General features: G+C 36.6%; 1 protein-coding gene across 3 annotated transcripts in view; it reads right to left on the reverse strand.

Annotated features, from left to right (window-relative positions):
• Positions 1–10,000, reverse strand: part of PBX3 (PBX homeobox 3) — a 238,040-nt gene that overhangs the window by 141,227 nt on the left and 86,813 nt on the right. The window lies entirely within an intron of this gene.

The raw sequence follows: 10,000 nt of genomic DNA on the forward strand, positions 1-10,000 counted from the left end.
TATGGAGAAATAGGAACACTTTTACACTGTTGGTGGGAGTGTAAATTAGTTCAACTATTGTGGAAGACAGTGTGGCGATTCCTAAAGGACCTAGAAATAGAAACTCTATTTGACCCAGCAATCCCATTACTGGGTATATATCCAAAGGATTATAAATTGTTCTATTATAAAGACACATGCACATGTATGTTAACTGTGGCACTGTTTATAATAGCAAAGACCTGGAACCAACCCAAATGCCCATCGATGATAGACTAGACAAGGAAAATGTGGCACATGTACACCATGGAATACTATGCAGCCATAAAAAACAATGAGTTCATGTCCTTTGTAGGGACATGGATGAATCTGGAAACCATCATTCTCAGCAAACTGACACAAGAACAGAAAAGCAGATACTGCATGTTCTCACTCATAGGCGGGTGTTGAACAATGAGAACACATGGATACAAGGAGGGAAGCATCACACACTGTGTCTGTTGGGGGGGAATAGGGAAGGGACAGTGGGGGGTAGGGAGGTTGGGGAGAGATAACATGGGAAGAAATGCCAAATATAGGTGATGGGGGGATGGAGGCAGCAAACCACATTGCCATGTACGTACCTATGCAACAATCCTGCATGTTTTACACATGTACCCCAGAACCTAAAGTACAATCAAATATATATATATATATAATATTATTTTATAATTAAAACCAAAACAGTGAAAAAAACTGGTTCTCCTTCTATAAAATGGGAAAAATATTACCTACATTTATCAAGTTTGAATGAGGTAACAAAATGTGTCTATTAAAAGCCCAGTACATAAAGAGCCCAGTGAACGTTAACCATTGTCATAATTAGTATTAATGTTAATATTATTATTATAGAGGATATGATAGCAAAGGCCTCTACATAGTTCTTTATATAAGTGGCCAATTTGAGGGGTTCAAAACTCTTACTTCATTTTCAAAAACACATATAACACAAATATAAAACACCTATAAATAAGTACTTTCCCTTTTCTATTATTCAGCTTTTTGAAAATTAATAAGCACAAACATTACTATCACCAATATAACATTAAAGAAGTTCATTTGTGGCCAGGTGCAGTGGCTCATGCCTACAATCCCAGCACTTTAGGAGGCCAAGGTGGGCAGGAGTTTGAGACCGGCCTGACCAACATGGAGAAACCCTATCTCTACTAAAAATACAAAATTAGCCAGGCGTGGTGGTGCATGCCTGTAATCCCAGCTACTGGAGAGGCTAAGGCAGGAAAATTACTTGAACCTGGGGGTGGAGGTTGCAGTGAGCCGAGATGTGCCATTGCACTCCAGCCTAGGCCACAAGAGCAAAACTCCATCTTAAAAAAAATAAAATAAGTTGATTTGTTTGAAATTTTATGCTATACTTTAGTTATATTTAACTGACACAAGTGCTAACAATACTGTATCTATAATTCTTCATAGTTCTATTGTTAAATTTAAATTTTCCTTAACATGACCAATAAAATAGATTATATACCTAATAGCAAATCTAAGGAAAATGCAAAGCAATCTTTTTTCAACTAAAAATTGAAAATATTCTCATTTCTAAACAAAATCAGTTCAACACTTATGTAATATGCTTTAGATAGCACAAAATAACCTTTTAGTAAAAAAAAATTATACTAAACTCTACAGTGCTGAGGCAACTGAAAAATTTTTCCTTTCACTTTTAATCAAGCTTCCTGTTGTAAGAGCTCAGCAGACAGTGACGCGAGACACTGCCTCCCAACTTCAGTTCACCTTTGCAGTTCCACAAGGGACACCATGTCAAGATTGTTCAGCTTTTTTGATGAGTGCTGCGTGGGTAACTAATGTGTAAATGCAGATACGTATAGAAAGCAGTTTTGACAGTGATGTATTGCAACTGGTTCCAGATGTCGGTAAGGAATGCTTGGCCAGGCATCTGGGGCTCCACTGCTACGGAGCAGCACCAGGACCAAACCAGTTTTGAAAAGACCGTGGCACTCTAACTCTTCAATTAGAATCTTCTTAAAACAATTATTTTGCTTCTCTTCTTTCAGAAAAACACTAAAATATTACTGCTCTGTTGTTCATTTTATTAAAGAAAAGGGCTGACATAACAAGCCTAATAATTTGGCTTTCAAAGGAATCTTCAAAGTGAACGGAAGGAATATTAAAAACGAAGCACGCATTCATCTCTTATAACGAGGTTTTTAATTAAATTGTGCCAAAACTTGCATACGTACAAAACTTTAAAGCAACCCCTGACTAGCAAATTAAATGTTGAGATTACTCACCTAATATTAGAATTCTTAAGAATATCATCATAAATATTATACATATAATAATTATAAGCCAAATGAGCAAGCCTATTTTCTCTTGTTCATAAACTTGACAAGTGTATATTAGCTACAGAAAACGTACCTCAGTTGCACTCGACTTTAAAAACTAAATAACGAATCTTGTATTGATGTATTTTCCAGAATAAAATTCTGGAAAAGGAAGACTGACAAGCAGCATGTGAATAAATGAATTTCTGGCCCACTGGCTAATGAAATGCAGTAAGATGTACACAAAAATTCCAAAGTCAAAATATGTTATTACAATTATGCAATGAATAGCCTTTAATGTTTAAAATTGATAAAGTTGCCCTTTCTACACACAAAAAAATGTTGTAGCGCAGCTCCAACACAAGCATTTGGTCTGATGGGAGTTTTTTCAAACAACCTGTCTGTCTCCCTCTTCTTTCAGTACCAGACTCCCGGCTCCAATCAAAAAACCTCTCAGGGGATCACCTACAGCTACCTCTCACCATGTGGTTTTGATATAAGGCATTTTCTCATTGATCAAGGGAGCTGCAGAAGCATGTGTTCTGTTTATCCTAGAACAAAGAAGGTGACTTACATTACTGATGTTCAGAATCAAATCAAAGGTTTTGAAATACTTTTAATAGGAATAAAGGCAAACAAATCTGTCAAATGATGTTTAGAACTCAATGTTCCTTTTGATTTCCTAACAAATTGAATAAATTGAACATTCTAAACACATTACCAAACTTTAATCTGTGAGAAGACCTTGTGGTCAATAACTTCCTATAATAAATTGTTTAACTATAGCCCAAAGTTACTAGGTTTGGTCTGATATGACATGATATGCCAATTGAGGGTAGACAGTAGTTTTAAGAAGTGACCAATCTTTTTTTTTCCAGACGAATCATGAAATGTTTTCCTAACCTTGCATTTGCTTAAATGACCAACTGGTAAAATTTTATTACTGGCTTAGAATACAGAATGGTGCAAGACAACAGAAGAGCTGTAAAGTATTCATATTCATTCCAATCTCCCTTTTTATAGGGCTCTGTTATGACAAATCATTACTGTGACTTGGTTTTTGTTCTATTCCTAATAAATTATGTTTAACAAATAAAAACATACTTTAATATAGCACTTAAATATAAACCATTTGTTGCTGTAAACTATGGAAAATTTGTCTAGGCAGTACAATTATATATATACATAACAGATCTGATAGGCCAAAAGCAAAATTATTACCCAATGAAAATATGATGCAAATGTATTTAACTAAATGACTTCTGTGTTTTATCTTGTTGGTTTACTAATAATTCAAAGTAAATCCTCTGGACAGCAAACTAGTACTTCTAAAAATACAAAATACACATCACTATATCCAGCAAAAGTCCAAACCTAGGGACTACTAATATCTGTATCCAGCAAATAAGGACATAGGTGACTAAGGTCCCACATAAATTTAATTCTGATCCTTCAAAAATAAATGTAGTTCCAGAACTAACATCTGTATCAAACAGTCTTATTGCTGGTAGCAATGTAAATTGTTACCACCACTTTGGAAAGCAATTTGGCAACATCAAGTAAAGCTGGATATACATATGCTCTATAAACCCCATAATTCTATTCCTAGTTACATACCTCAGAGAAATTACTGCATATTAACAAAAATATGTGTACAAGCACGCTTATAATACCAGAGTTTCAGACAAAATGTAAGCATCCATCAATAGTGAAATGAATGTGAAGTTCATCTGCATGGTAGAATACTACAAAGCAGGTAAAACTAACAAAATCAATTCACAGGTACCAAAACGAATACAGTACATGTTGAGAACTGGTGAACAAAAAAATCAAGCTACAAAAAGATGTACAGTATGAATATACTATATATAGGTATTATATAGGTGTATATATACACATTATATTTGTTCATACTAAAAATATTAACATAATTTGTAAATACACATATATGTAGTAAATGCATTTTTCAGATAAGAAGAATATGTACCAACCATAAGATAAATAGGTACTAATTTGGGGTAGGAAAGTTAGTGAGCTGAAGGAATGGGAAACCTTCAAACATATGTAAATGGGTATTTTTAAAAAATAAATGTCTAAAGCAGAGGTGGCAAAATGTAAACACTTATTAAATTTAACAGGAAGAAATAAAAGCCTGTGTGTTTGAAGTATTTCATAAGCAAAAATTAAAATGCAAAAAGTCCATATACCCTACATGGGCCTTTACTTCAGAATTACCACCAATACTTCATTCAAATACACTCATGTATATATTGCATAATTTTATTAGGTTAAAAATTATGTCCAAATTTCACATGTTGTCATTTATATGTGGGAACCAAAAAAGCTGATCTCACAGAGGTAGAGAATAGAGTGCCAGATACCAGAGACTGGGAACAGTGTGGGTGGGAGAGGTGAATAAAGAGGGATTGGTTAATGAGTACAAACATATAGTTAAATAAAGAGTATAATTTCTATTGTTTGATAGCAGGATAGTGACTACAGTTAGCAAGAGTATGTGGTATGCTTCAAAGTAGCTAGAAGAAAGAACTTGAACTATTACCAAACACACAGAAATAATAAATACTCAAGGTGATGGATACCTTAAATACTCTGACTTGATCATTACGCATTCTATGCATGCAACAAAATGTCACATGTACACCATAAAAATATAAAATATTATGCATCAATTAAAAAAATATGTCCATAATTCAGGGTCAGAGCAATCCATTCTTCCGAACAAAGTCATCACACAGTAAGTTGAACTATCTAAAAAGTACTGGCCTTACCATTATTATATTTTTCAAAGATTTAATATATCTTATGCATTCATAATACATATTTTCAAAGAAAAACAATTGTGTCATCACACAATAAGTTGAACTATCTAAATACTTAGTACTGATATTACCGTATTATGTTTATCAACTATATCTCATGCATTCATTAAATATATTTTCGAAGAAAAAAATCCCATAATCACCAATGACCCTTCATTAATTGGTGAATACTCCAAACAAGCTAGAGTCAATAAGACTTATAATATCTGATTTTCAATTCTGTCTGAACTTCACATAAAAATATTTTGAGGATAAAGGCAGGTTATTCCTATATTGTTTCTGACAAATAATCAAGATACGACAATAGTAAATAAATTATTTGAATTTAAAGTTAGGAAGCATTTCTTTTTCAAAGAATCCTGTATGTGAAAGAATTGAGCTATGAATAATGTTAAAACAGGTAAAAATCATGACACAAAAGAACCTGGTAAGATTGTGGTAAATAAATTTATTAGGCAAGAATCTCTATTCACTATAGCCAATTTTAGCTGTTTTCTCCTGGAATTAAATGTTCTATCCTAACTTTAAAACTAGTTAAATATTAACATTATTGCCCATCTCAAAGATATGGCAGAATTTAACTGGTTGAAAATTGCCACCCACAGCTAACATTTACAAAGTATCTCCCAATGCAAAATTGAATAGACTTCCAGGATATTCTAAGAAAGTTCCCAAATTAGATTCCTAAACTAAACGAAGTTACTACATTAAACTTGTTGATATCACAATCATGAATTGATCCTCTAAAGGCCAAAACTGAGAGTAAAAAAGAAAAATGAACCCTTGTTAGCAATACAGGATAGCAGAAGTACACAGTGATGCTTACTGACGAAATGAGGATACTTCCTAAATCAGAGGTTTTCAAACTGTGGCCGAGGTACCCCTTGGGTCACCAAGGCACCCTCAGGGTTCTGCAAGGTCAAAACTGTTTTCACTGATTATTAAGATGTCGCATTTTCCATTTTAACTCTAATTTCTTCATGAGTATACAATGAAGTTGACTAGAGGCTACATGAAGCATGATATCACAACAGAATGCAGAAAGATATATGAGAAACCAGCTGTTGAAGACAGACATTAAAGAAATTTGTTAAATATATATATATATATATCATTCAAATTTTTTATTCTGAAAATATGTTTTTTATTTTAAAATGATATTTATGCTGACATGTTACTATTTTAAAATAAATAAAATTTGTAATTTTCTAATACATAAATACTGATAAATATAACCCACATAAGCCAAAGCTTGCTAGTGTTCTCAATAATTCCTTTTTTGGAGGAAGGTGGGGGGCAAAGTCTTGCTTTGTTGCCCAGGCTGGAGTGCAGTAGCACAATCTCAGTTCACTGCAACCTCCGCCTTCCATGCTCAAGCTATCCTCCCACCTCAGACTCATTAATAGCTGGGACTACAGGTGCATGCCACCATGCCCAGCTAATTATTGTATTTCTTGTACAGATAGGATTTTACCATATTGCTCAGGCTGGTCTCAAACTCCTGCCTCAGCCTCTGAAAGTTCTGAGATTACAAGCTGCACCACCATGCCTGGCAATTCTCAATTATTTTTAATCTTGAATGTGGTATGGAAAGAGATCCTGAAAACAAAAAGTTTGAGAATCAATGGCCTAAATCAGAGTTGATATGAAGATTAAATGAGCTAATGTATGTAATGGACTTTTCACAAGGCATGGAAAACAGCCCTCAGTCAACGGCAGCTATCATTACTGTTACACAACAGCTGGGGCTACAGAGAGCAATGCTGAGATCAGCCATTTCTGGGGCCTTCATTGTCCCCCACTGTCTAGTAAGCAATGAGTATTTAAAAAGAAAAAGCCAACTTATTCATCAATTTTAATTCATCATATAGATTCTAATTTAAATTCTAATATAATCAATCATTAAGACCCTGTTAGTCTGAAAGACCCTATCTTTCTAGACCCTGTTAACTTCCTTATAAACTAGGAAGGGCTAGGACTAGACTTAAAATATACCTTGGAGACTAGAGTTAAATTGTCCTTTGAAACACTTGGAGAACAGCAACAAGAAATCTAAGTGTCCTGTGTACAACAAATTAATTAGAATATTCATTCTCATAAAAAAGAAAGGTATACTTTCCTTTGAATTACAGATCAGTAAGGCATCATGGAATAACCGAACTGTGGACAGGCCCTTGAGCAAGCTTCTGGTTAAGATCCTTGATTCCAGGCATATCTAGCACACACCCAAGACAGACCAATAGGTGCAGAGACTCACAAATAGACCAGTCATTTTTCACTCTAGTGGTTACACAGCCCCTCCACAAAGCAAACCACAATCATTCCTACTCTCATTTTAAGGTCATTTCCTTATGTTTCATCCTTTATTAATAAAGATAAAAATAACAGTAGTGGTATACAGAGGTCAAATACCTGGCATCAAGCTCATAAAAATTCTTTAACCCTTTAGCCTACTTTTTTTTTTTTTTTTTTGAGACAGAGTCTCACTCTGTAGCCCAAGCTGGAGTGCAGTGGCACATTTTCAGCTCATTGGAACCTCCACCTGCCGGGTTCAAGCAGTTCTCCTGCCTCAGCCTCCTGAGTAGCTGGCTACAGGTGTGTACCCCTACAGCTGGCTAATTTTTGTAGTTTTAGTTAGAGACAGTGTTTCACCATATTCACCAGGCTGGTCTGAACTCCTGACCTCGTGATCCACCCATCTGGGCCTTCCAAAGTGCTGGGATTACAGGCATGAACCACCGCACTCGACTCAGAATTACAATATGAAATTAGATTTGGGTCGAGCCACAGAGCCAAACCAAATCACTGCAAAGGATCTGTAGCAAGGAAGGTCATAAAATCCGAATTTTTAAAATAATTGTCATTGTTTTTTAAATTTATGAATAACTATATTATAAATACATATGATGTTACAGACAAGGTTAAAGGCAAATATCCTCTGGGGTTGGCCTGGCTCAGATCAGGGAAGAAATCCTCTGCTTGTAAAGGCTGCAGCCTAGGCTGTTAATTTTGCTTCATTCAGCCCAGTGTCTGATCAAGTTTTCTGTCACTCAGGGCCTGAAGGCTAAGTCCTGAAACCTTATCCAATTAGGGGCAGTAGATTAGAAACTGTCCAATCAAGTGTGCAGCTGGAGAGAACAGGATGCTTCCGTAATGTTGCCGGTCCTTTGTGTTTCTCCATATCCAGACTTCCAGTTCTTCTCTTCACCGCTCTGCATCCTCTACTCCTACAGGCCAAGCCTCTGTGGCCCTGTGTCCTGCAGGTATTCCCAGATTTATGGCTAAAAGACCAGGACCCCTTGGAAGCCGAGAAATGGTGAGTGCTGAGTCTGTCATGGTGAGAGAGGGGTGGGAGCTGGTTGGAACTGGCTGAAAGTGGCTGTAGCAGGACCCAAGCTTCCTTGCAGTCAGCTCCGAAGTCTGAGGACCCAAATCCTCATTGGCCCAGCTCGGTTCTTAGTCCCCTGGAGCTGTAAGATGGTGCCTGGGCCAGCAGCTGGGACCCTGGGAGTTGTGTCTTTTTCCTCTGCTGTGGCTTTGCCCTGGACTGGAGCCCTCTGTGGGTAGCTCTATGCTCCCAGCGCCTCATCTCACCCAGATTATGCAGGGATGGGAAAGTCATGGGGGGAATCCTGACTCAAGGTGCAGGATTCATGAGTGGGAAAAGCTGTGGTACCTGGGGTCCCTAGTTCCTTATTTTTCCTTTTAGAAATGTATCAGAGTTACTGTAAAAATATTAGAGAATTTGATTAAAGTGTGATTAAAGAATCATAGAGCGCCCCACTATGGTTTATGGGTTGTGGTCCATGGGAGAGACTTGAAGAAAAGTCTGTTGTAAGTTGCATAATGAAGCAAACCAAATTCAATAATTGAATTGGTACAGTTATGTAGTTTCCTTATTTGTATGTAAGATTCAGGTAAAAATTTATTAACTATGTCATCAGATTAATTGGCATTTTGTGGTTGACCAAGCTTAATTTATGTCTTCAACATACATAGTAATTTCCAAGAAACGCTTTTTTTTTTGAGATGTAGACTTGCTCTGTTGCCCAGGCTGGAGTGGAATGGCATGCTCTCGGTTCACTGCAACCTTGGTCTCTTGGGTTCCAGCGATTCTCCCAACTCAGGCTCTGGAGTAGCTGGGATTACAGGCACCTGCCACAACACTCAAATATTTTTTTTGTATTTTAGTAGAGACGGGGTTTTACCATGTTGGCCAGGCTCATCTCAAACTCCTGACCTCATGTGACCCACCTGCCCCAGCCTCCCAAACTGTTGGGATTACAGGCGTGAGCCACCACTCCTTGGCCCTATTAAATTGATTTCTGAATTTTACGCTAAACTTTATGAGATAGGACTGGGCACCTTCTAGAAGAAGTTTGTTCATATTACTAATTGTTTACTAATATCCTGTAATGGAAATAAGTAAATGATATGTGTATTGTCTGAAAGAGATACTTTTGCTTTTCTCATTGAGCTATTTAAGCACCTTAAAGTTTTTTTTTTTTTTTTTCTTGTATAAACACTGCATTTCAGTAATCTTTCTGGATTAATCTGACATTTACTTTCAAAAACTCAGTGACCATCTCTGACTTGGAAATTAAAGCNTTTTTGAGACACAGTCTCTCTCTGTCACCCAGGCTGGAGTGCAGTGGCACAATGTCAGCTCACTGCAACCTCTTCTAGGCTCAAGTGATTATCCTGGCTCAGCCTCCCAAGTGGCTGGGACTATAGGCACAGGCCACCACACCCAGCTAATTTTTGTATTTTTGGCAGAGATCGGGTTTCACCATGTTGGCCAGGCTGGTCTGGAACTACTGATCTCAAGTCATTTCCCATCCC

Source organism: Cebus imitator, unplaced genomic scaffold (genome assembly GCF_001604975.1).
Source record: "Cebus imitator isolate Cc_AM_T3 unplaced genomic scaffold, Cebus_imitator-1.0 Scaffold216, whole genome shotgun sequence".
Taxonomy (NCBI): domain Eukaryota; kingdom Metazoa; phylum Chordata; class Mammalia; order Primates; family Cebidae; genus Cebus; species Cebus imitator.